Source organism: Dryobates pubescens, chromosome Z (genome assembly GCF_014839835.1).
Source record: "Dryobates pubescens isolate bDryPub1 chromosome Z, bDryPub1.pri, whole genome shotgun sequence".
NCBI classification, from domain to species: domain Eukaryota; kingdom Metazoa; phylum Chordata; class Aves; order Piciformes; family Picidae; genus Dryobates; species Dryobates pubescens.
The window spans coordinates 21,231,389-21,258,281 of record NC_071657.1 but is presented as its reverse complement, the minus strand read 5'-3'; the positions used below and the strand labels follow the sequence as shown (position 1 = coordinate 21,258,281).

At 37.3% G+C, this 26,893-nt stretch overlaps 1 protein-coding gene across 2 annotated transcripts in view; it reads right to left on the bottom strand.

The window, feature by feature from the left end:
* FBXL17 (F-box and leucine rich repeat protein 17) overlaps positions 1-26,893 on the bottom strand; it is a 365,616-nt gene that overhangs the window by 33,685 nt on the left and 305,038 nt on the right. The gene's annotated exons all lie outside the window — the stretch shown is intronic.

The window sequence follows — 26,893 nt, the reverse complement described above, 5'->3', positions numbered from 1 at the left end:
GTATTTATGTAAAATATATCTAATACAGGTAAATATTGGTGGTTTGCTTTATTTTTTTTCTCCTTTTGTGGGAGACATAAAAGTAATTGCTGTGTAGCCATGGTTTGGTTGTGGTATAGTATAGAGTTGCCATTATCTTGGTACAGTATACACGGCTATATCCTACGCCAAATTTACTAGCTGCTACATAGGAAAAAGGCAGCTGCTAAATCAACTTTAATCCTACAGTTTAATCCAATTAATAGACTACGATTTTCCAAGCAGAATTAATTTTAGTGCTTGATTTACTTTTTTATCTTGCATACTTAGCCAGATTAAAACCATGAACAGAACCAACATCTCTTTCTTGATGCATACCAACATCAAAACCCACACCAAAACAAAGAAAACCCAAAAATCTTCAATATGAGGATGCAAAAATATACTATTATTCACATGAAATTGTAACCCTTCTCTTCTTCTTTGTGGAGCTGGTCATTATAGTTGGTGGGGGCCGCTTGGCCTTAGGCTCCTCTCTGGATGGCTGCTCCTCAGCCCTCTCATCCCCACTGCCCTCGGCCTGCAGGGCCTCATACATAGAATACATAGAATACATAGAATAAACCAGGTTGGAAGAGACCTTCAAGATCATCGCGTCCAACCCATCAACCAATCCAACACCGCCCAAACAACTAACCCACGGCACCAAGCACCCCGTCAAGTCTTCTCCTGAAAACCTCCAGTGATGGCGACTCCACCACCTCCCCAGGCAGCCCATTCCAATGGGCAATCACTCTTTCTGTATAGAACTTTTTTCTAACATCCAGCCTGAACCTCCCCTGGCGCAGCCTGAGACTGTGTCCTCTTGTTCTGGTACTGCTTGCCTGGGAGAAGAGACCAACATCCGTCTGTCTACAACCTCCCTTCAGGTAGTTGTAGAGAGTAATAAGGTCACCCCTGAGTCTCCTCCTCTCCAGGCTAAGCAACCCCAGCTCCCTCAGCCTCTCCTCGTAGGGCTTATGTTCCAAACCCCTTACCAACTTTGTTGCTCTTCTCTGGACTCGTTCCAGCAAGTCAACATCCTTCCTAAACTGAGGGGCCCAGAACTGGACACAGTACTCGAGGTGCGGCCTAACCAGTGCAGTGTACAGGGGCAGAATGACCTCCCTGCTCCTGCTGGCCACACCTATAGTGGCAAAAAAAATATATTTTAAGCCATTTTCAAGACATAACTCCATGTTATTTTTAAATTAAAAAAAATATTTATTTTACTTTGATGACCTCTGGAATTGATGTAATACTTTATTTAAAATTCCTTAGTTAAAAATACATTTCTGAAAGTTTCTTATATTTTTAAAGGTATTCAAAAAGCACATGAAATTTGATGCAGTGGCTAACAGACTGCTCTATTTCCTATTATGCTGATTATTGCTCTGGTTGCAAACACAGCATGAAGTTACATACTGCATGTGCTACAACAAATCTATACAATCAAGGAAGAACAGACTGTTAAGCTACACTTTTGCATTTTTCTGTGTTCATCAGCATGCATCACTTCACAGCTCAACATAAATCATCTTTAACACAGTATTTTGTGTCTGTTAACATAGCATTTAATTTGCTCCAATGCAGTTTTATTGTTCTGCTTTGGAAAACAGAGTCAGAGAAAAGTGATGTAACTTCCCATTAATTTCATTATGACTAATGAAACTGAAGCTGTTCGTGTACATTAATACAACTGGATGCTGAGCATGCGTATGAACAACAGGGAGAAATTAAGACAATTTTAAAAAGTTGTCATGGTAGGGCTAAACAGCCCCAGCAAACCCAGACAGACACTAAGGAGTCTAGACATGGTCCCTCTCTTCCCCCTCCTTCCTGCAGAAAGCCAGGGTAACATGGGAAAAGGAATAAAGGGGATAGGACCATGTGTGTCTGGTAAACAACCCTGTATCTATGGTATGGGCATGTGGTCTGGCCACAGCCTGGCAGAACCCCTTCCCATTGGGTAACCACGTGCTGGTTTCATGCCCTATTGGTCCACTTAATCTCAGGCAAGATTGATATACAGGCTGACTTCTAGTTGCCTGTGCCTGGCTCTTGCCTGGCTCTTTGCCTGGCTCTTGCCTGGTGTGCTTGAACCTGCTGACCTTGTCTGGCTTGAAACTGCCTCGAGTAACATAGCTTCGAGTTGCCCGATCCAGCACCTGGGATAAAGACACGAGCATACACACTGCAAGCTACCAGAGGAGCCACGAGCATAGGAGTCAGAACCAAGCCTGCTTTCCCTTGCAACCATGATTTTGCTGTGCCTTAATTCACTCAGGACAAAGCAAGCACCCAACACAGGAAAGCATCATTAACACCCCACCGTCTGCTGAAGCCAGACCAAACATTGAAGGCCATGTGGCATTCCTGCTGGCCACCAGCTGTGCCTGGCTCATGAGCACCCCAAAGCCTCTACTACACAGCAGCAGCACTCCCTACCTGGGTACAACCAGTTGTGAGTAATTAATTAACTGCCTCTTTGGCATTACTGCTCTTGCTGAGTCTCCCCCCTCACTGTGGCCAAATGCCATTTTGCTTCTGGGGTATTCTCTTTCTGTTAGTTCCTCCCAGTTTGCATAAAATTGTTTAAATTGTTGTAGTTGCCTAAATACTGTACACTCCCATGTAAATATATCTAACTGTACACTAAAGCTTTTGACATGTTTGACAATTTTCATATTAATAAAGGTTATTAATTTTTGATTAATATTGTTGTATCATTTATAAAAAAAGGAAAAATTGTATATTCTTTTTGACAAAGGTTCCATACTGTGAATCATCATATGCAAGCTTCACAAATAATGAATGAACGTCTTTCAGAAAAATAATTTTGAAGATCCTCCCAATTTGTTTTTTCTAATGTTATGGTAGGCTAACTAGAGAGGCCCATGGAAAAAAAATTATTTTCTTAAAGAATATTTCACTGCAAAGTCCCTTCAAATAATGACACCTATAGTGCATGTACAAGGTGTTTTAGCAGAATAGTTACAGAATCTTCCTTAGAATAATATAATTTACAGTATTAATTAGCTGCCCTGTATAATTAATAGAATGAAACGTCATAAAATGAGTTGAATGTAACCACCTAAGGAACTCTTTAAACAATGATTAGCATGATGAAATGCAAACAAGAAATATTTGTTCCTGAGGGCTTGAAAAATACCTGTTTTGTGAGGTATTTCTCCTGTGTATTTCACATTCAGGCCTATAATCTATTCCCTTAATAATAAAGGCCATTTTGGAGGGGAGTTATGCTGGAAGGAAATGTATCGCACTAGTAGCTTTTATCTTTGACAAAATCTGGAATTTTTATCTAGGATTAGAAAATACAGAAGAGTTTGTGCCAATTATGTAATTTCTAGTTAGTAGCATTGGAGATTAATAACATTCCAAATTTACAGTATACATATGGTTTAAACAAAATAAAAATAACAGTCACTCTGCTTGCTAAAGTCACTGCTAATCTAAGTTGCCCACTGGGCTTTAATTTTCCTTCTGGTGGCTTAACAGAAGCATGGAGATTTTTTCCTTTTATGTTGTTATGTAAAGATGAAATAGCTTCCATAATAATTTCATTCAGAACACCTTGCTCAAAACAAACTAGAAGGAAAAAAAAAGTGCAAGCTTTAAATAAAATAAAATATCTACTTATTTATTTAAAAAATTGCCCAGATAAAGAATTGCCATGCAAACAGTAGACATTTGTTTAGAAAATAAAAAATTGTATCAAGTTTTTTCCCCTCAAAATTTAAGAAGGCCCCTCAATTTAAGAAGGACATTGAGACTCTCGAACGTGTCCAGAGAAGGGCAACAAGGCTGGTGAGAGGACTGGAGCACAAGCCCTATGAGGAGAGGCTGAGGGAGCTGGGATTGTTTAGCCTGGAGAAGAGGAGGCTCAGGGGATACCTTATTGCTGTCTACAGCTACCTGAAAGGTGGTTGTAGCCAGGAGGGAGCTGGTCTCTTCTCCCAGGCAAGAGAACACAGAGGACACCAGAACAAGAGGACAGAGTCTCAAGCTGCGCCAGGGGAAGTTTAGGCTTGAGGTGAGGAGAAAGTTCTTCACTGAGAGAGTCGTTTGCCATTGGAATGGGTTGCCCAGGGAGGTGGTGGAGACACCATCCCTGGAGGTGTTCAAGAGGGGACTGGACGTGGCACTTGATGTGTAATAGTCATGAGGTGTTGGGTGACAGGTTGGACTTGATGATCCTTGAGGTCTCTTCCAACCTTATTGATTTTATGATTCTATGAAAAGTAGAATGTCTTAGTACTGAAAAAGACCATCTCTATCTGCACAGAAATATAACCAGTGGACCAATTATTAGACCAAACAAAGCTGTATGCTGGGAGCCACATAGGTCAGTACAGAGTCTACATATGTGTCAGCTATTTCTTTTCTTTGTAGTTCATGCTGTCATGGCAATTTACAATATCTGATGCATGGAGTAGAAGATTTTCTTTATGAATTTCTGAAAATCATGTTAAATATGTTTGCTGTAAATGGTAGAAAATGCCTATGAGTACTACCTGTGATAAAGCTTGGGAGGAAGAAAAAGGTTCCTGGTAAGTTTTGTTTTGTTTAAAAGTTTTAAGTAATACTGCATGTGTACGTTTATATACATATATACATTAAAGTTAATAAATTACTGAATGCGAGCTTGAATGAAAGTCACCTTAGTAAAGATAGTAACAGTCACACAGAAACATATCTTAGGTCAGACAACCACAGTAAATTTCATGTTCTACTACCTTTACTCACTAATAAAGTTTAAAACTTGCAGTCTAATGAAAAATCTATGAGATCTACATTTGACACTTTCAGAAAATCTTTTGTTTCACTTTGTCACAGGAAAAGTCCTTCCCTTCAATAGCATATCATTCAGATAAATAAGTCCAAAAGCTTGCCTTGTCTTCCATAAGAACAATCTTTGTTGAAGTAGCCTGTTTTATTATCAGATAAAATTCTCAAAAAATTAAGTAAATTTTAGATTATGGGAAGGGTCCAAATGTTCAACCATTATCCAAAAGAAGAGTGGTATTGATAAGCCTTCATGTGTAGCACATCTGCATAATTTTTGAAGTCTGTTCTTGATATGTAACCACTCACATATTTACTCCTCTTTGCCAGAAGAATAATTCCTTTCAATATTATTTATACTTTTGAGAAAGAATTTTAGAATTTTATGAGGAAGAACATAGTGAATCAGTTTCTATTTTGTAATGCAGAAGGGTAAGCAGTTGCAGCATTAGCATAATAGTGACCCTGAAAGTCAAACTGCAACTAACTGAAATTTCCACATACATGATCTCAGCAGATAAATTCAGGTTTTTTTGGCTTGTCCTGAGAGGGTCCCTTTTACAGAGATCATACTGCTCTATGTACTTGTACACCTTACTGGGCTCCAGTCCTCACCATAAATTCTGGGTCAAGAAATTCCAAATGCATACATTTATATAGGCCATTCTCTCGTGGGAGATATATTGATTCATGTTTTTCAAACTTGTATCTAATTTGCATGCTACTGACATTCCAAAACTATTACTATTTAGTTGACTTGTATGTTCAGAAAAACTACTGACTAGAAATGAAGGAGAACAAAGGAAAAAGTCAATATAATGTAATTTGAACTCAAATCCACAGTTCCTCTTCAACAGTAAGACAAACTTTTGTTGAGGTGTTAAAGCAGTATTTTTTGCTCTTTCTTGGCTAGCCATATGCTTCCATGAATACTCAGAAATACCAGTGGTGCTGCTACAGCTAATTTTCAACACCCAATGCATGTAGTATGAAAAAGTAATTCTGATCCTCATGATAGATCAATGTCATGGATTGAGTTGAACATGTTGCTATTATTCATATGCTGCTGTCAAGCCAGCTTCAAAAAGTGAAACTGCTATCTGGAGCAAAGTATTATGGAGCTTGAAATTCAGATTGCAGCTGTTCCTGTTCTAGTTGCTGTTTCTGGGGTCTGGCTTCTTGAGTGTAGGCTGTTTTCTGCAGGTATGGCAGTGGAAAGAGTGGGAGTTGGGTAGCTGATGGTTTTGGCTTTCTGTTTTATGCTGGGTTTTATTCCTCTGCACTTCTTCTGTAAACAGGCTAAGCTAAAGTAATCTAGTATTACTAGATTAATTCAATTATTAGCAAAGGTATTTACTCATTGTGCTTATAATATCTTATGTTACATTAAACTCTTATCTCTTTATCTCAGCCCTGAGTTCTGTGTTACTCTTCCTCTCATTTTTGTGTTGGGGAAGCAGTTTAGCCCTTGCACTAAACCATTACTTTCCTTTTTGGTGCATCAGTGTGAGGCAACAAAAGCAGCTGTGTCAATAACACAGTTGATTTTGACACGAGACAAAAGGCTTGAGACAAGCAAGAAGAGGATTCAGTTAAGGCTTGAAGCTTGTTAAGAAAATTTTGTGTAAGTTTTGTTTTGGATTCTCTTTTTTCCCCCTCTCTTTTCTATCGTGCGCTATATTTCCATACTGGGGAATGCTGTGCTGGGATCCTGTATACCCTTGTGGTGTTGCAAGGACAAAGAAGCATAAGGCAGTTTTCAAAAGGTAAGGATGAACTGGGGAACAAGAGAAAGCCGTTCGCTGTTTATGTGCTCAGCTCTTAAGCTTATCAGGCTTTGGAAATGGCCAAGGTCAGTGAATGGAACTAGCAAGTGCCTCAGGGAGGTGAGAAAAATCCTCCTCTGGTTAGCCCTGTGTTTCAGCCATGAGGAACAGATGCTCCCCCTGTCTGGGAGAGAATGTGGGAAGTACACACCCCTGTGTAACCTGTGGTTTTACTTGTGTGACAATGGGGAGGACATGAGGAAGTGGGATGGAAAACCCATTTCAGTCCTAGCTTCATGAGTATGTGAATTACAGGGGAATTCTTCCCTGAAGAATGCTGCCTTGATTTCCAGTGGAAAATCACCCAAGAGGAGCAGACAATCTGATAATGCTTCTGATTCTTCTGAAAGGACTCCCAAAGCATCTTCACAAGAGTCACGTGATTCCAGTCAGAATTAGAGGAGCCCTGCCTCCAACCAGATGGAAGAGGGAGACAACTGGGTTTATTGGACTGTATGAAACTGATGGCTTGGCAGGTTGAAGAGGTGGAACCTGTCTGTATTTCTGGTGTGACAGAGGGATCTCCAGTCCTGCATGCACTGGAAGCTAGGCACCAGAATGAAGCAAATTTGCTTTCACTTGGAAGACTGGAAGGAGTCAAAGGACTGAAGTGCCCTACTTGACTGCTGTAGGGGTGAAAACACAGCCTTACCATTTGGACTGGTCATGGACTGATGTGCTGGAAAAAAGAGTGGAGCTCTAGAGCATCTGCAGTGAGCTGTCTCCTGTGCCTTGCAAAGCAATCTCATTTAGAGTGAGAATGGACAGTGACTTATATGTACATTGTTTGATGTTGATTGCTGCTGGGCATGATGCAGATGGTATAGAATGCCATGAATTGTCACAGTGAAGAATGTCATGGATTGAGTTGAACCTGCTGCTGCTGTTCATACCATACTGCAGTCATGCCAGCTTCAAACAGTTAAAGTGCTAATTGGAGCAAAGTATTATGGGGCTTGAATTTCAGATTGCAACATGGCAGGCTTCCTGTTCTGGGTTGCAGCTCCTTGGGTGTAGACTCTTTTCTGCAGGCATGGTGGTGTAAAGAGTGGGAGTCAGGAAGCTGCTTGCTTTGGTTTTCTGGTTTGTGATGTTGTTTTTTATCCCCTGTGTATTTCATTAAGCTTCTTCTGCAATCAGGCTAAGCTAAAGTAATCATGTATTGTATTATTAGATTGAGAGTACTAGCTAAGGCAAATATGCATTGTGCTTATGATATCTTATGTTATGTTAAACTCTTATCTCTTTGTCTTAGCCCTGAGTTGTGTGTACTACTCTTCCCCTCATTTTTGTGTTGGGGGAGCAGGCAAGCTAGCCGTTGCACTAAACCATTACAATCAACAGTTTAAAGTTTCTTTTCTCCAAAACTGTACTTGTGACAAAAGTCTGTCCTTACTGTTGTAAACACCTATTCCTTGTACTAAAACTTTTTGGTAGCTAAAAAAAGTATGATGTTGAACAGAATCTACTTTGTAAAATCTGCTATTAGCTAGGTCATCAGCTGGGGCACTGATAGATAACAGTATATATTGGCAAGTCTGCATGGGATAGACTTCTTCCAGCCTTCTGATGACACACATTTGAAGTTTTTTCTGTCAATTCTGTCTGTTACTTTGCTCATCCAGCCTTTTCATTGCTCAGAGTTGTGCTCAAGGACATTGTAACTCCTAACGTATTAAATAATTATGAAAACTAAGTGCTTCATCTGTAAAGTGAACAGTAAAATTCAGCATAGAAGTAAATCCAAAAGAATACCCAAACACAGAAGAACAGAAGCCCTAAGGCTCTGCACTAAACAGAACAGAACAGAACAGAAGCCTGCATCTACATTAAAAATTCTGGAAGCTGATTTTGCTTCACTAGAATAAGCCTTATTTGGTGGGATAAAAAAAAAATGTATTTATTCACATATAGAAAAATTTCATGCATGTACGGCAGTTAATATTTCCACTAGTGGTTGGAAACATGATCTCCATTATAGTTGATGATCTTCATTTACCCACTAATCTTTTTTGCAACCTAACTGAATGTGATGGTTGAGAGAAGGCCCAGCTCTCCCTCCCTCACAGAGAAAGAAACCACAGCTAGCTCAGTCGGAGAAGCAAAGGAATGCTATATTTACAAGCAATATGGAATGCAAGTTGTATGTACACAATATATACAGTATTTACTATATATACAGAAATACAGCAAAGAAAATAATCAGAACAAAACTCCCTCCTCCGGACAGAGGAGGGTTCCCCCCTCTGTAACCCCTTCTCTACCCCTACCTCCCTTTTTTCCCAAAAAGGGTTAGAAAAAGAAAAGGTAGTTATTAAGGAGGAAAATTCTTATTAGGCCTCCAAGCGCATGCAGGATTAGTTCTTATATGGTATTCAAGGTCAAAGTCCGGCTAGTTGCTCAGAAGCAGACAGGCTGGAAAGGCAGAACAGAGTGGAACTAAGAAAGATTCCAACTGAACTAAAACTTAAAGTTGCATTCTACCAATCTACCAATGAAATTTGTTTAGACCTATCTTTGTTTTCAAAATATTCAGCCAGAGTATTCCAACACTGTCCCTTTCTTAAAGGCACAGCCTCAAATGGTCACACTGATGTAAGCAGAAGAAATCTGTTCTGATTTTTTTGTTGATTTTTTTTTCTTTCTTCCTTGCTTTTGGCCTGTTGCTATTCAAATGATGACAGACCCATGACAAATTATAAAATAAAAAATTAAGAGAGAGAGACAGACAAGATTAAAGCTAGCTGGAGGTTTGGAGATGAAAAAGTTTTTTCCTCTTCTATTTTCCAGGCCAAAGACTGAAGATACCATCAAATTAAATCCCCAAGCAGCAAGAATTCTTCAGTCTTGTAAACTTTAGTGTAAGCAATGAAGGTGACGCTTAAATTTCACATAGCAGTTTCACTGTAAAAAGCTCCAGCTCAAGCCTCTACTAATTTTCTTCACAATGGAGTGCATTTCTTTAAGAATGACATCACATACCATGTATATTGCTTATATTCCTGTACTGAAAAAACCTTCATTAATACGACAAGTTAGGAATTTAGTCTTAAATTTTAATTACAGGTATATCAGTAAATCATTGGCCCTTTTAATCTAAGAATTAATTTTATTTTCTATGCAAATCAAATTGCTTTTAATAAATGGGTAACTGCCTAGCTTACCAGAGGACAGAAACACAATTAATTTAGTGCACTTTAAGAGCAAGGTCAAGATGTTCACAGTCAAGAGATGTTATCTTCTGGAAATGAAGATCCAAAAGGCTGAAGGAGGGAGGAGTCTTGTGCCTAAAACTAATGAACCAAGGGTAAACCAACAAAATCAAACATCTTCAAAAGAGATTTCAAAGGCCAGACTACCCAAGACAAGACCTCTGCCTAATTAATGACGATTTTAACATGAAAGTTATGATAATGAGCCAAACTGAGTATATGCTAAACAAATATGACTATGTTATTCACAATATCACCAAGGTTGGAAGAGACCTCCAAGATCAAGTCCACATACCTCATGACTAGACCATGGCACCAAGTGTCATGTCCAATCCCCTCTTGAAGCTGTCCAGGGACGGTGACTCCACCACCTCCCTGGGCAGCCTATTCCAATGGCGAACGACTCTCTCAGTGAAGAACTTCCTCCTCACCTCAAGCCTAAACTTCCCCTGGTGCAGCTTGAGACTCTCCTCTTGTTCTGGTGTTGGTTGCCTGACAGAAGAGACTAACTCCCTCCTGGCTACAACCACCCTTCAGGTAGTTGAAGAGAGCAATAAGGTCACCCCTCATCCTTCTCTTCTCCAGGCTAAACAATCCCAGCTCCCTCAGCCTCTCCTCACAGGGCTTGTGCTCAAGGCCTCTCACCAGCCTTGTTGCCCTTCTCTGGACACGTTCAAGTGTCTCAACGTCCTTCTTAAACTGAGGCGCCCAGAACTGGACACAGTACTCAACGTGTGGCCTAACCAGTGCAGAGTACAGGGGCATAATGACTTCCCTGCTCCTGCTGGCCACACTGTTCTTGATGCAGGCCAGGATGCCATTGGCCTTCTTGGCCACCTGGGCACACTGCTGGCTCATGTTTAGGTGGCTGTCAATTAGCACCCCCAGGTCCCTTTCTCTTTGGCATCTCTCCAGCCACTCCGACCCCAGCCTGTAGCTCTGCCTGGGGCTACAGGCAACTTCACCCAAATAATTCTAAACATCACCTAGAAGGTAGAGGCATCTGTGGCTGGGTATATATATTAAAAAAAACCCCAACAAACAAAACAAAAGCCAACACACCAAAAACCAAGGGGAATACCTCTTTGAGGGGAGAAACTGTGGATTTAGCGTAGACAAGAATGGTTCACAGGTTGTGCTCCTTGTCATCTATCAATCATGGTAAGACAATTCTTGGTGAAAACTGTGCATTCACGACAGGTTAATCATCGCTGCTTTTCTGTTATATATTAGTGCTATGGCAAACGTTTTGTGTCTCTGACTTTGTTACTTGGGGTTTACTAACTCAAGCTCAATCGAAGTTAATGCATTTATCACTGGCAATCTCAAATCTGTTGTATCTCTTAATCTGTTAAACCTATTAATAATTTTAGCATTCTGAACCAGTGCCAGTGCAAGTCCTTATTGGGGCACTGGAAAAGAGGCATATGTTAATTGTGTCCAGCAGTTCCAGTAAGAGTCCTGGGACTCTGAGACCTGCAGGCACTGGGATCTTACCTGTAATGTGACAATAAATATTCCCTTTCTGGGATGTCTACGTAAATTGGAAGTAACCTTTCCTCTTATCCATACCCCAAAAAATTAAACAATACAAAATAAATTCTGTTTTCTTGGCAAAAATTACACGAATTATAAGAATAGTAGATGAATTAAAAGGAGACAAGTAATAACTATGTCATATACATATGTTCCCTCTAAGTGTTGATAAATAGTACAGTAAGCAACAGACTTGTTTAATGACTTTGATCATGTTCAAGTATATTTTGTTGTATACCAAGTTACATCTTTGCACCAATTTTAAACTCAGTGAAGGAGAAGCAGAAGTCTGAATTATACCAGGTACTAATTCCTTTCATATTCCTAAAAGCTAGAGGTGACAGCATATAACATACAGAAAATAGTACAGCCAAGATGATTATGTTTTTTTAACAGAATTACACTGTAAATCTGTCACCAAAAAACAACTTATGCTTATAACAGAAAGTTGTGTTAATTTTTCAAATGCAATAAAAAAAATCCTTATTTCTGTAATATCACCCAATTTATGACTGCATGATTTGTTTAGGAGAGAAATACTGTAGATTTCCTTTTTGTTGTTATAATGCAGTGGTTACATGTGATACATATGGACTGTAGGATCTGCAATACTCCTGAAGGCTCCATGAAGGCTCAAATATGACATATCATCATCTCTATATCCAAAACTTCCATATTTCCAAGAGAAAGTTTTAGAGATCCACAAATTAAAGAAGTCTTAACACCACTATTATGATATTTGATGCAGGTATATTTAAAAGAAAAGTGCACTTATATTTTTGCATAAATGCATCAGAGGCCTGGAAGATTTTGCTAACAATTTTACTGTCACATTTAAAGCACCAAATAAACCACACTATACATATCAAAGACGCTTAATTTCAAACAAAAGCATTCATCTATTAAGGGCACACATGTATAAATGAAGTATCAAATTTGCATGGACATCTTCAAACGATTAACAATGCATTCAAAGAATCATTTTTGTCATCATTTGGCTCAAAATTTCTAAAAATTTAAAAGAAACACTCCCTTCCCTCAAGTCTTCTACAGACACTCACTCCTTCTTTGAAAAGACTAAAAAGAAAGATAAAATTGTGAACCCTAAACTTACAAAGACAGAGACACTATGGTTCCTTGGGAGATCAAAGTCCAAGATCCTGAGTCACTGAATTATATCATCAGTCTTTAACAATGAGATACTATAGTATCTTTGTCTGTTCTAGTGGAAGTTAGCTATTGAATTAAATTTAATTTATAGGCCAGAACACGCCTAGAGAAATTATCTGGAACAAGACCATACAAAGCCTTTCAGTAAAGTCAACATCTTGAATGCAGTTAGAAAATACCCAGAAAATAGATCATGCTCTGGAGTATAAACCAAAAAATTCTGCAGAGAATGCACTGATGCAGGAGGCTGCAATATTCCATTCTAGCCAGAATATTATAGGTTTCAGACACAGTTTCATGAAGTGCACATTGTCTTAATATGCTTAATCAATGGAGTATTGCCTGGAAATTAAGACAGGTATCTCATTGAAACATAATTCCTGTATTTTTACTTCTATTTAATAATTTCAAAGTAGAGAACAACTGAAAAGAATTCATATAAGGAATGCTTTATCAGCAAATGCAAGTATTAAAAAAATACTTTTACATAGTAGAAAATTATAGGTGTGTAGACAGCCGTCTTGAACATTTCTGTCCTTATTATACACCTGAATTCTAAAGAAATTTGTTATTTTGCCTCCAAGTAAAATCCAAATGTGACTGTAATTGTTTAGATCGTATTGCAAACCAAGTCTCTTCCCCACTGAAAAAATGAAAACAGTGGAAGCCCTTAAAGAAGGGACTGTACTAATTGCAGAAGAGTTACTTTATTATGCTAACCAATCCTTGAACATCAGTGAAAAACACACAGAAATTTACATCTGTTACCTGTTGTTTATTCTATATACCTAAGAGATGGAAACCACTATTTGGAGTAAAAACTCCCAGCAATTCTGTTAATGGGTTTGTGGCTCAATTTTAGAAAACATAGTCATTTAGGCAAAATGTTTTTAATGAGTGCTGTTAAAAGAAACAATGCCTTAAAATAATGGGTATTCTGCATTGCAAGACTTAGAGACAATTTTCAGAAATTAAATGCATATAATAACCTTCTCTAAATCAAATTAATTGCTCACCAGTTCAGTTCAACACTACACATACAACGCAAAAAAGTACTTCATACAGCAATACACCTGTTGCTGAGGGATAATTAGAATAGAATAGAGTGTTTACTGTGGCTAAATATTTAACAGGTCTCCAAACCATAGTTTGTCAGTGTAGTCTATCATTTTGCGGTAACTCTAAAGCCATGGAAATTGCTGCACAACAACCAGAAACTGCACAAGTTCCTTTTGTGAGAACTAGAAAAGAGTTTGCAGCTTCACAGGGCCCAGGCATAGGCTTCACAAAATTTCTCACTTACCTTGATTTTTCTTAAGTACTTGGACAATATTAATTTCTCAGCAATGTACATTCACTATTAATAGATAATGAAGTTTCAGACAGAAGGCCAACTTCATCTCTGCACCCATTCAAAAGCTCTATTTCTGCAGGGATTGTAAACTATATAGACTAATGAATCCATTTGACATGATTCTATTTAAACTCTAGAAATGAGACTACACTCAGAAAAAATATTCATGCATATGCTAGCAAAAGTGGATTAACCACAACGTTAGGAAACAAAAAAGCCAGTGAGTATAGGTAACGACATTTGCCTTAATCATCTGGGGTTTTCAATATATATTTGTCCCTGAACTAGGTAGACCAAATACTAGACAAAAAATACCACTGGAAAAACAATTTAATATGATTTTGTAGCCTTTCATCTCAAAGAGATGATGTTTCTTAATGCAGAACTAGATTTGTCTCCTTTATTTGGATTTAGTAAATGCAAAATACAATTTTATTTATTCAGAAATGACACTTAGAGAATTTATTTGACATGTAGGAAATATTTTATTTCTAAAGTAAATTAACAGCTCAGATTGAACTTCTATAGGCTAGACATAATACAGAAGTGAGCTGTTGATTACGGAAGTGATGGTGCCAGATGCACAACTCCTACTGCAGTAACTTGTCAGCAAAGATGCATGCAGTCACCCTCAGTTCACATAATACATTAGCAAGCAATCAATGTTTAGTAGTGTTCAGTGAGCATAATAAGGATCCTTTAAGATAACTTTCACGGATACTTTCACAGGATGTCGTTCCCTTCAAGAAGCTTTACGAAGATAACAGTAGCCATTTTTGTTCCATTGAAGGCCTACACTAGCCACATCAGTTATGTGGCCAAACATGCAGGTAGAAGTTGTAAGAGTTCAGCATTAATGCTACCCCAGGATTCAAGAACTCATAATAAAATTGTAGCATGTAAATATTTTGCATTTGTGTAGAGCAGTTCTGTCCTACTTTTTATCTTTGGGAGACAAAATTTACAAGTCTCCTAGCACTGATACTTCACATGAAAATTTCCAAAAAGAAACTCTGTGTAGTCAGAGGATAGCTTCAGCTGCATTCTTCTTCAGCAACAAGTGAAAATTATTTCCAAAGAAAAAGAAGTTCCCTAAGAAGTACTCTACAAAATCATAGCTAGTTACTTTCAGCACTACAAGCTGGAAGGAGTACTCTGAATCACAAAGAAGCTTGCTTCAAGCAAATAATGGGAAAATTTTCATATCTTTTAAACATTTTTGTTCTCAGTCACACCTACAGTCCATTTTCCATACACACTGAAAACAGTATCTTAGTACAGCAGCACAGGTTCACTATAATAGGCATTATCAGTCATTCTGACAGACCTAACCTATTACAATCTGAAGTTTCATTCACTTCATGGTACTATCCTGCTTTTAACCACCAAGGACCTGGACCATTAAATACTATAATTCTCTAAACTATTATCAGGAAGGTTTACTCATGACAGATTGTAGAGTATTGCTCATTACTGACAAGTAGAATGTATATATAAATCAGTATTTCTTTCCTGAGCAACTACTGTCATTAGAAGACTCCTCACTCTGCTTTAGGTGCATCATATCAATGCAGATTCCCAATCCATCAAAATGTGAAGGTTTGGACAAAAAAGTTGCAGGGAATTGTAACAAATAAATAATGAAGCTGGGAAAACAAACCAACCAAAAAGTTAGAGAAAAATAACATCTGAGAAAACTTTTTACGTTTCCTGGAAAAGATGATCCAGCTTTCAGGGTTTGTAAACAGTCAGATGCCAGAACATAGAAGAAATATTTTGCCACTTGGCCAGGTATAGCAATGTATATAGGTACCACTCACATCAATTCATTGAAGTGACTTCCAAAAGGGCAGAGAAAACAAAGGCAAAAAGATTCTCTGGCACCTTGCAGTAGACTGTACAGATCACATATTGATTAGACCACATGGAAACCTGTTTTGTCTGGTGAATCAAAGGCAGAAAGCTGACCCTAAGTGAACCTAGAAGAAAGTATTTGTGAAAAATAATAGCTCACTTAAAAACACTTTGGAATGTGGACTATTACAAAGACAGTTCCCATTGTGATGATATCTCCCTAAAATTCACTGCTAATCCACTCCTAATTTTTCAAGATACAAAACCATAATCTTGGAGGTGACATTGCATTTTAAAATGAAAAATTGTTTAAGTATCTCCATAATTGAAAAGGTAGCTCATAGAATTTATTTTGAAACATTAAAAATTAAGTTACCTTGATTTTTCCAAACCAGTATTATTTTTCTGACTATATGTCAGATGATATATCATTCCTGTATTGGTCAGAAAAATGCTGAAATAGAAGTTCTCCTTATTGGAGTATTAAAATCTAAATGCAAAATACAAGTAGATTAAACCAAACTATGTTATTTAAACAAGATTTTGGAGGAATACATATGTTCTTTATAAAATAGCTTCCACAGATTAGAAAAATAACAATCGAATTAAATAATCTTCTTTTACTGCTTTTTTTAACCTGACTGCTTTAGTTGCAATTTTAAGGATTATAGTCAAATATTAGTAATTAGTAATAGGTTTCAATAGGTTATTTTGGTAACTTCTCTCTTTTTAAATTATGTTTTATTTTCTCTTTTGTCATTCATATTTTATGAATGTACATTGACAGAGAAAGAAATAGAGGGAAAGAAAAAGACCAAATGTAATGTTCAATGAAAAAATAAGGAAAAATGTTACTTGCGAAATGTCTCTTCTGGCCAGCTGATTGCAGGGTAAGTACTGAAAAGCTGATACACACACTTTTATTTATATCTACTCAAAAGCAAGATGTCAAAGAATCAGGATGAAACTGATTTCCTTCTTGTGTATGTGCACAGTTTTGGATTATATGCTTTTTCCTCAAGTGATGAACTGTTGCATGGAGTGCTGAATATCACTTTACAAAAATAGTGCTGTGTTCCGGGTTAACAGCTCTCCAATAGTCAGCTATGAAGTTGACAGAATTTTTCAAAACAATGTGATAAGGTTCTCTTTATTTTATCTAAAGAGATTTTAGAAGTCTGTTCCAGGAAGAATAAAAAACCCACATTTGATTAATTTTTGATATTCACTAATTATTTTTTTTCCTGCTAGAAGGACAAACTGAAATGTTATTTTACACAATTTAAAGATTATCCTTCCATTTGAGAAAGAACGCAATTTTATCTGAATATTTTAATACAACACTACTAGCTATAAAACAGAAAAGATAAAAAAATTAAGAGAAATAACAAATACAGTTTTGAAGTGAATTTTTGCCACTATCGAAGAACTGCCTTCTTCAATATTTCACATAGTCCATTAGTTTTGACCCTTTTTCAAAAACGTAACTGCTTTTTAAGGTTAACTAAGGAGTTTACATAAATGTTTTCCTACAACTTATGCAGTGCATCTAACAATACCGTCCATATAACCAGGAATCATGGGTGATGTCTTCATATGGTTTCTGGTTTTCACTTTTAATGACATAATAAAAAAATGGTGTACTTTTAATAATACTAAGTTCATTAACACACCTAATTCCATAGCAACATTATTTGCTTTCCTGTTTCCAGCCCATTTTTTCACGGTATCAGTTTTCTTTCAAAAAATAGAAGCAAGTGTAACAACAAATACTTATTTAAATCCGTATTTTCACTACGGCAACTGCACTGATAAAGCATTTGAATACATCTGTACTAGGATCACTTACTGGTGATGCACCAGCATGAATTTTCAGTCTCAGTAAAGGTCTTGAAGCACTATTCCAAGGTAAACATGCAATTAGAATAAAATGTGCAAGGTTTGTCTTTAGCGCTGGTATCATAGGTAGAATATACTATATCAAAGCCATTTCATAAAATGTGTTTTTATCAGATAGGAAAACAAAAGAAAGTGGATTAAGTGTTACTTTTGACAGGAACAAAGCATGGATCTCCTGATGTTTTTTTCTCAGTTTGTTTAGTCTCTCAACATGCTGTCTTCTCCATACACAATGCAAACATCAAATCAAGTTTAATTGATGATTATAGGGCATTATTATGCACTGTTCATTGCTTTTAATGTTTTACTTTAACAATTTCTGCATCTTTCAAACCAACACATAACCACTCTAAGTTTGGCTGCAGAATGCCAGAAAGAGGAATAATAAAGCCCTCTTTTTTAATTCAAAGCTGAGCAATTGTTCTGCAAGTACTACCACTCTTCCCACGCAACAGCATGAATTACACTTTTTCCACCTAGGTTTTTTTTCCCCTGACCTTCTTTGACAGTTAAGTGCTGAAAAAAATATTTCAGGGCTTCATGTGTCACTCTCAGAGATCTAAAGTTCCGGTTGCCTGCAGAGGCCATTTAAAAACACTAGTATTGCCCTGGGAAAACCAACCTTCGGGCATGCTCTCATCCGTAACAAAAGAGATTCTAAATAATAGTAAGTGTGAGAATATATTGTTTCTCTTTGACCACTGGTGTAGGAAACCTGGTTGTATCATAAAGTCTCATGAAGTAAAAAGCGTGGAGAGGCACATAATGAGAAAATAGGATGCCTATGGTGCATGCTCAAACTCTTAGGAACAGCTTTTACTAAGATTAGAAAAGGAAATGAAAACAAATCCTTTGCCTTTGTAGTGAAGTGAGCATACAGTAGCAATCCGTTCCACTCAGGGCTCTAAAACTTTTTATATATTGTATTTATGTAAGACAGTTTTGGTTTATGATTTGATTTGGCAAGCAGGAAGATGATGTCATTTTCAGTACAGATTTCTCAACAATAACAATAAAACTGCATTCTACCTGTAGACAAAGGCACTGTCTTTAAACACAGATCAATTTTATCTCTTCAGTAAATGTTAATGTATAAAAATTAACTCAGTCAAAAGCCTTAAAATGATTCCAGCTTTTTGATCAGTGGCATTAAAGCAAGTTGACAGCAGTTGGATGGACAATCCATGCTTCCAGTAAATGGGCCTCTTTTCTTTAACAGGCTTACTGTTGATACAGAATCACTTCTTGCAAAGATAATAGAAACCAGTCTTTTCCTAGTTCTAAATGAGTGCTTTAACATTTCAGTTAGATGCATACCTACTTATAACTACATCAATTATACAAACAGCATATAAATGCTTCTCTAAAGCATTTATCATTTCAAACTGATTTCTTCAAAAGGATACTGAAAGTATAGAGGATCTTCAGATATAAAGAAACAAATAATCCAAACCTTGCTTTACCAAATATAGTATTTTCTGGTTTATATATCTACAGGTCATTTAATGGAGGACAAAAAGTAACAGCAATGAAAGGTAACAAATGCTTGGGATAAGGTAATAATTTGGCACAAATCTTACAATATGACAGTACTGCTGATCTATTTTGAAATCTACAAAAATAAAGAGAAAAATTTTACCTCAGGAACAAAATGCACTTTTTTGAGGGTGAATAAGAAATTTAAGTTTATGCTGATAAATGAAAATTGTAAGCCTGTTTCATTTTTTACTTCTATAGACTGTAGTTCATGAAATGTGGAAAAAAATGCCCAATTCTCATCCCTTTGCACAGGGCCTTCAGTGTCATTAAGTTGTGCAGGCTCTAGCATTCTACTTGATGTAAATGGAACCATGGGATTTATCCCTAAAAATAGTGGAGTCCTAAGGGTATTTTGCTTGGACTAACATGAATTCTAACACTCAGGTTTATTAGGCTGACTTTCAGAATATTTATTTAACAAGATCAAGGATTTCAAATGATACACCTGTATACAGTTACTGCTATTGGTTATATCCACAATAACAGATGATATAAAGCAATGAGATTTATTTTCTTTAATAACTTCTATTGATGAAATAATTCTAGAAGTAAAATTTTGCTTCTGGACAAGTTACTGAAGTGAGCAAGTATTTGTTATTTTGTACATAACATCATGATTGAAACACAGAAACGTTACAAGGTCAGCCAGCAGAGATTCTGCACCATGGTAGTTACAAAAAGATGAATAGATGCCTCCCTCTAAAATAGAACCATCCTGAGTAGAGCTGCCAAGGAATGTTAAACATGAGTTAAAGACATCACAACGCTCTCCTAAGCTCCTCCATCAAATTACTTAGAAACAAAAATAAGTAATACAGAAAGGTGAGAGATGTTTTGCAAGATCCATGCTTCACAAAGAAGGAAATTATTTAACTAAGGTTATATCTATACAAGGAAAAATATATTTATTTAACTAAAGTGACTGACTTTAAGTGCAAACATCTAATGTAAATTCACTTAGCTCAGCTAAGACCTCACTTAAATTGATTTACCTTGCTTCAGCAATTTGTCAGTGTTAGCTAAAACAACTCCAGCAAAGATTAAGCAGGTTTAAGTGCTCCTGCATAAGGAGTTTGAACAGATTTCACTATATAGACTTAAAAACATTATAATTAACATCTTACAGGGGCAAGATAAAAATCCCCAAGGCAAAGAAGTAAACCAGCATATGTAGCTGTATTGCATGCACACTGCAATTGGTCCCAACTTCCACTTGCTATCCCTCTGCTGATAAAGATGACATATACCATGTAACTAGCATTTGGGAGGAGGCACAGTAGAACCAAGACTAATATTCATATACTAAAGGATTCTGCAGGACCAACAGAAGAAGTGGACTGAAAAAAAATCACACCACCAAACCCACAACACATAGTTAGGAACTATGGCAACCTGGTATGGGCATAAATGAAATACAGTGCAAGCAGAATTCTAACATAATACTAAAAAAAGTTACTTCTCAGAATGGAAACCTGTTCATCTGTTAGAGACATTGAAAAAAAAGGTCTAGTACAGTATTCAAAAATGGTTTCTCTTTTATGCATCAATTAATTTAGTGTGGAAATTTGCTAGTATGTGTGGTAGTCTCCCTTACATACACTTAAAAGTGAGCCTCACAAGGGACATGACAATTGGCAAAATGCACCAAGATTAAGCTTCTCCTTCCCATCAAAACACTAGCCACCCTATACTTTTAAGCACGCTTACACATCAGCCTATCTTTGGTTGGGGAGCAGGTATGTGCAGTCCTGAAGTGACACCTTATCTTACTTTGCCTGTGACAACATCGCTCTCCTCCAATTTCTCACAAACACATCTGTAGCAGTTAGGGCTGGGTGCCCTCTGCTGTGTTTGTACAAGGTAAACCTCCTGTGTCCAAAAGTCCAGCCTAGTGGGTGGACACAGGAAACTAGGTATTTCATACCATAATTCCCTGTGCCACTATAAAATCTCAGTGGGGGTCCTGGCACTTTCTCTTTCTTCCCTCGCCATCACCAGGTAACGTGGGGGAGGTTTTCTCCCAGCCTTAGGCCTGACTACACCCAAAGCCGGGGAGATGGGCAGTCTCAGACCTGGCCAGCTGAGACTAGCCTAGCAGTGGAGTGGGAGGGGAGGGAAGAGGGATCCCTGGGGATCTTGGGTGTACCCTCAGGTGGGGATGGGATATTTCTGGTTGTGCTTTTGGGATCTCTTTTGTCACTGTGCTTCTGGCTCTCTGTAAACATTCACCACTTTCCATTCAAACTTTCCATCACTTTTGCAATCTGTTTCTCTGAGTCATTTATTTTTTGCCCATCGTGGGAATGGGGTCTGGCTCAACCCATCACAACATCTAGTCCACCTCATTGCTATGTGAACAGAATCAGTGCAGCTACAGGCACTAAGGCATCTGCATCAATTCACAGTAATTTTTGAAGTTATGACCCTTAAAAGAATAAACCGGACTACATTCTGCCTTTCATTTTTTGAATTTAGAGTTACTCATCTCTTTTTCGTGAAATGTACTGGCTCTCTGAGTGCAACTGCATGGTTCTAGGTAAAAAGTTGTTTAAAGCTTTTTTGCCATTCTCACCCAATCCTACTAGAAGAATAAGCTAAGATGTTGTCCTGAAGGGTCAAACCCCAAAACGCACCCTAACCCATACAATGAGTTAAGCACCTGCAAATGTGCAAATCTGGACACTTCCTGGGGTCCAGATGGTCCTGGCAAATGTATAGCACATGTAATTAACCTTGTAGGCACCTGTGAATGTGCAAATTTGGACACTACCTGGGGCTCCAGATAAACATGTAGCATGTGTAATTAATCTTGTAACACACCTGTGGACTGTGTGTGCCCCTGGCCATGTTAGGATATGCCCCATCCTATACGTTCAGTGTGATGGTTTAGTCCACATGCACCCACATAAAGCACAGCTAAACTCAGCCAAAGAAGTGAATGGAAAACTGTATTTTACAAGCAATAATGAAATGCAATGGATATATACAAAATACACAGTATTTACAATATTACACAAGAATTTACAGGAAATAACACAAGTACTGATCGTCCAGAGGAGAATCCCCCCTCGGGTTCCCTTGAAACTCCCTTCCCCTCCTCCCCCTTCCCCTAGTAGTTAATTATGTGAAAAAGGAGAAAGAGACAGAAAAGGATATTAAGGGAAACTTGTTAGCTCAAAGCAGTTGTTAAGAAAGTTAGTTATTCTTATCAGTTTGTAGTCCAGGGTCAGTTGCATGCTCTACGAGCAAAATTGTCCAGTGAGTTTAGTCACAAGTTCTTTGGTACAGCCATTTGTAATAACGTTTTCAGAGTATGGTGTACCTTTACTGATCAACAATTACATTTTTTGAGGTGTTTCAGAGTTATGTAACTCTTTTTTTTTTTTTTTCCCACTTGTTCCTACAGGGATCAAAGAAAATATGTTTATTCTAACTTTATTTAGTATGCACTAAATAAGATGTTTAATCTCAGTGAAGTTTTTCAGCTGAAGTCCTTGTTTACAAACACAACATTTCTTCTCAGTTAACGATTGTGCATTATTTTTTAAAAAGTCTCTATCAAAATGTGGATTAAAAAAAATAGTTAATGTTTGGTTGATTTATGCCATTGTTTATCCAGTTAAACCACACCAGGGTAAAACACCAATCCTGCTAAACAGTTAGCTATCTATCAGGTCATGTATGTTCTTTTTTTTCTGCTGCTCACAGAACATGAAAATAATAATAAAAATTCAGGATATTAAGGGACAAGGTAACTTTGCCTGGTAAATAATGTCTCCCTCTACAATTTCATCCAATCTCTTAAAAACGAAATATAAATTTCAAATTAAACTGTGATTGTAAACACAATTTAATACATGCAGAAGTTCTACATTTAAGTGGCCAAAGTGCAATTACCTTATATCAGTGCTCAAAAATGTATCATTTTGCACATTGAACATAATGTACTTCAGTGAGACTACTTATAGCAAGAGATCTGCAAAATTAACCCCCAAAGAAATTAAATATATATCACCTAATGACGTATCAATTTTATTTCTCTTCCTGTGCCCTTGGTTTATGTCATCAGCAGCAGATGAATTTGAGTTATACTTCTCACATTCATGCATGTTTATATACATTACTTCATTACTAGTTAGAAAATCCCTGAAGTGTATGTTATGATTTCAGACATCTGTTTTATTTGGTTTTGTCCTGAAGGGACATGCTCTGACCAAGACAATTGGCTAAGCACCTGTGAATGTGCAAACCTGGATATTTCCTGGGGTCCAGATAAACATGTAGCATGGGTAATGATGTAACACACCTGTGAACTGTGTGTGCCCCTGGCCATGTTAGGATATGCCCCATTCTTTAGGTTCAGCTATCAGTTTTCTTTGTTACCAAAGGGCATTCATTGTCCTGGGACAGTATTTAAAGCAGCCAAGATGGTAGGCAATTTTCCTTGTTCTCACCCAGAAAGCAACAAGAGCCAAATGCTACTGGAGCTGCAGGTGAAGAGCCCATCGTAATAGGCAAACTAAACGTGGGCCTTGCACCTGGACCAAGGCAACCAACACTCCGAGAGCCCTGCGCTGGAGGTAGAAAGGGGAAAAGCCCTCAGAGAACTGAATCCTGAGCCATAAAAAGGCTGAGCCCGGCAATGGAGCACATAAGACAGAGAAAGGTCCCTTAGCCATTTCTGAGCCATGGAAAGCTATGACCTGTGAACTGGGCACGAGAGGAGAGAGACCCCTTACTCCTCTACAAACCAAGAGCCACTAGAATTATAGTTACAGCATCTGGGACAATACTGGACAAAGGAGCAAGCTGCAAGTACCCGGCTAATTTGCTGCAGAATCCCCCTTGTGGGAAACCACAGATCACAGCACCTTTATTTCCAATTTAAATCATTGTATTTGAAATTCTCAGATGTGTGCTTAAATCGTTTAACTGTCTTCATATGTGGAGTATGTTACCCACAACTATCAGAGCCTGTAAGTTTCCTTTATAAATGAGTTATGGTGGTGTTTGAAGATACCTCTGCCAGAAAATATAATAAAATATGTATTATATTACAGTTTTAAGAACCAGAAAAAAAGATAAATGATAAAGTATCACTTCCAATCTCATCTGCAATAACTCAGCATTTTAGTAAAACAAGACTTTAAAAATATGTACAGGCATAGAGAAATGTATGTACAATAGTGTACCAGCCTCTGATTTTTAAATTACTTGCAATCTGTAATCAGTCTGCACCAAACTTCTCATGATAAGTCACCAAAATACTTATTTCAGAACCAAAATAATTAGTGCAGAAAGAACCATGAATTTTGATTTTACTAGAAGAAAATTTAAGGAGTATTACAGTAAGTAAGAGCCTTTTCTGCATCTGGTCAACATACCAAAACTCCCATAAAATCACATATATTAACATGCATTTTTCCTGAATGTTTCAACCTGAATTTTTTTGTAGTAGGATTTTTAATGTTGGCTCCTTTAATACTGATTATTGTTCTTTCTTCTTAATAGTTGTACATCACAGTGTAAATGCCACCAAATTCCATTCAGTTCCAAACCCAAGTCTTTGAAAACTAGAAGTAAATTGATTTGCAGACCTGCTACAGAATTCATTTACTAGGACAAAATAACCAGATTACAGCATATGGTAACTCCATGACATATTCCTACCCATATTTAGTCATGTCACTGTCATAAATTCCATGCTTCACAATTGTCTGTAGCAGGCTGTGTCCCCATGTATGTCGTTAGCATTGTCAGTTGTGGCAGTAGGAGTAAGATAGACCTGCTGACATCTGGTCTTTGGCCCAGTGCCCTAAGAAAATGGAGGGTAAATTAAGAACATTCAGTGACTGTCTCTCTGTGTGTCCAAGTCTGCCTTTTCCCAACCTCCCTAAACCAACAAATCTTGCAAAGTCCGATGTTCTATTTGAATACAATTCACTGCTGAATTTCAGTCAAATCTGACTGAGAAGGAATCTCAAAGTTGCTAACTCTTAACCAGTTCTTGAGAACTGTCTTCTGAGGACTTATCAATGATGAAACAGAGGAAACAGCTACCATGTGAGCTCATCCTTGCTTCTTGACATCAGGGGTCCAATGAGAGCTCAGCCCAAAAATACAAATCTTTAGGATACTATACTTCATTGGTTATGATGGTCAGAAAGTAAATAATTTTTCTAAACCAAATATACTGTAATATACAAATATTAAACAGAACAGGAAACCATAACAACTAAACTTACAAGTTTGAGATTTTTTTCTCAGTATCTCTGTAGTGAGGCACAGAAGACTAATATTCTGTTACTGTCTCATTAAATCAACATATACACACATACACCCCTCACCTTTATTTTGGTCACACTAGAAATATGTGGGATGCTCAGCATTTCCTAAACATACAAATTTGTTTGGTTTTATTGCATTTAATCACTTCTTAAGAATGCTCTTGATACTGCCCACAGACATTGTGCCTTCCTCATGTTAGAAATGTTTTTCATTAAATTTAAGATGTTTAGCACCCAAGGATATTGCCAGGAACTGATCAATTTATAGGTAGCTTTATGGTTTATGAATACAGCATTTTGTTTGTAGGGACGTTAACTATCAAGAACAATTAGAAAATAATGAGAATATTAATAATGAGTAATTGTAAGGTATATTTCATGCACAGTAGTGATTCATGAATCATCCCACAAAAATAAAGGCATGCCTGTTGATTAACGTGATGCAATTCCAGATACCATATATATCTATATATTAACACAGGCAATGTTTGAATTATAATCATGAGATTAAGTAACTATTGACTTTTCTATGCAACATGTATGTATTTGAAGAACTGACTGGTTTTGAGGTCCTATTTAACAACAGAGGAAGCCACCATGACCTTTGTCTTGTAGCAACAAGAACACAAGATAATGCTAGCATACCAGACTACTGATGTATGAGGTCGGAGGTTAGTGGTACAAAGCAAATTGTCTTGCTGGCTCATGGCAATGTGCCTGAGAATTCAATCATGTTTCTCAGAATTCTGTTTTCCACGTCTGGCAACACTTTTTTTGCTAGGGCTTCCATCTATATTATCAATGATTCTGATCACTCACACTGGAAATATGTTTCCAGAGAAGAAAGGAAGTAAGGATTGCTTTTGAAAGGCACCTCCACTATATTATAAATATAGCATAAGTTTCCATCATTCAAGTAAGACCTCTCCATAGATAGGATTCCACCATTAAAAACAAAACAAACAAACCAGGGTTAGAATTGACTGAATTATGCAGGTGTGCATTTTATTATGTGTACTGATAAGATATTCTAGAAAATTATCTGGACTGTCACACATCATGAAACATACTTTTCTCAATTTCTTTTTCAGTCATAAAAATAGTGTATGTCAGTTCATGTTTCTCTCTGATTTCAAGATTCACTGACCAATGTTATCTCATTTTGCTTTCAATCTCACATCTCACACACTATCTTCTCTATCAATGAGACATCATGATGAGGTTATTGTCTTTGTATCACTTCACCTTCCCAGGCATTATATTTCTTTCATGGTATTTGAGAATAAAAGACCCTCCCTTAGTTTCTTTGAAAGACTTCTTAAAAAAAACAATCCTGTAAGAAAGATTTCTTATGCCCATACATTCATGCACACAGATTTAACTGAGTACCTG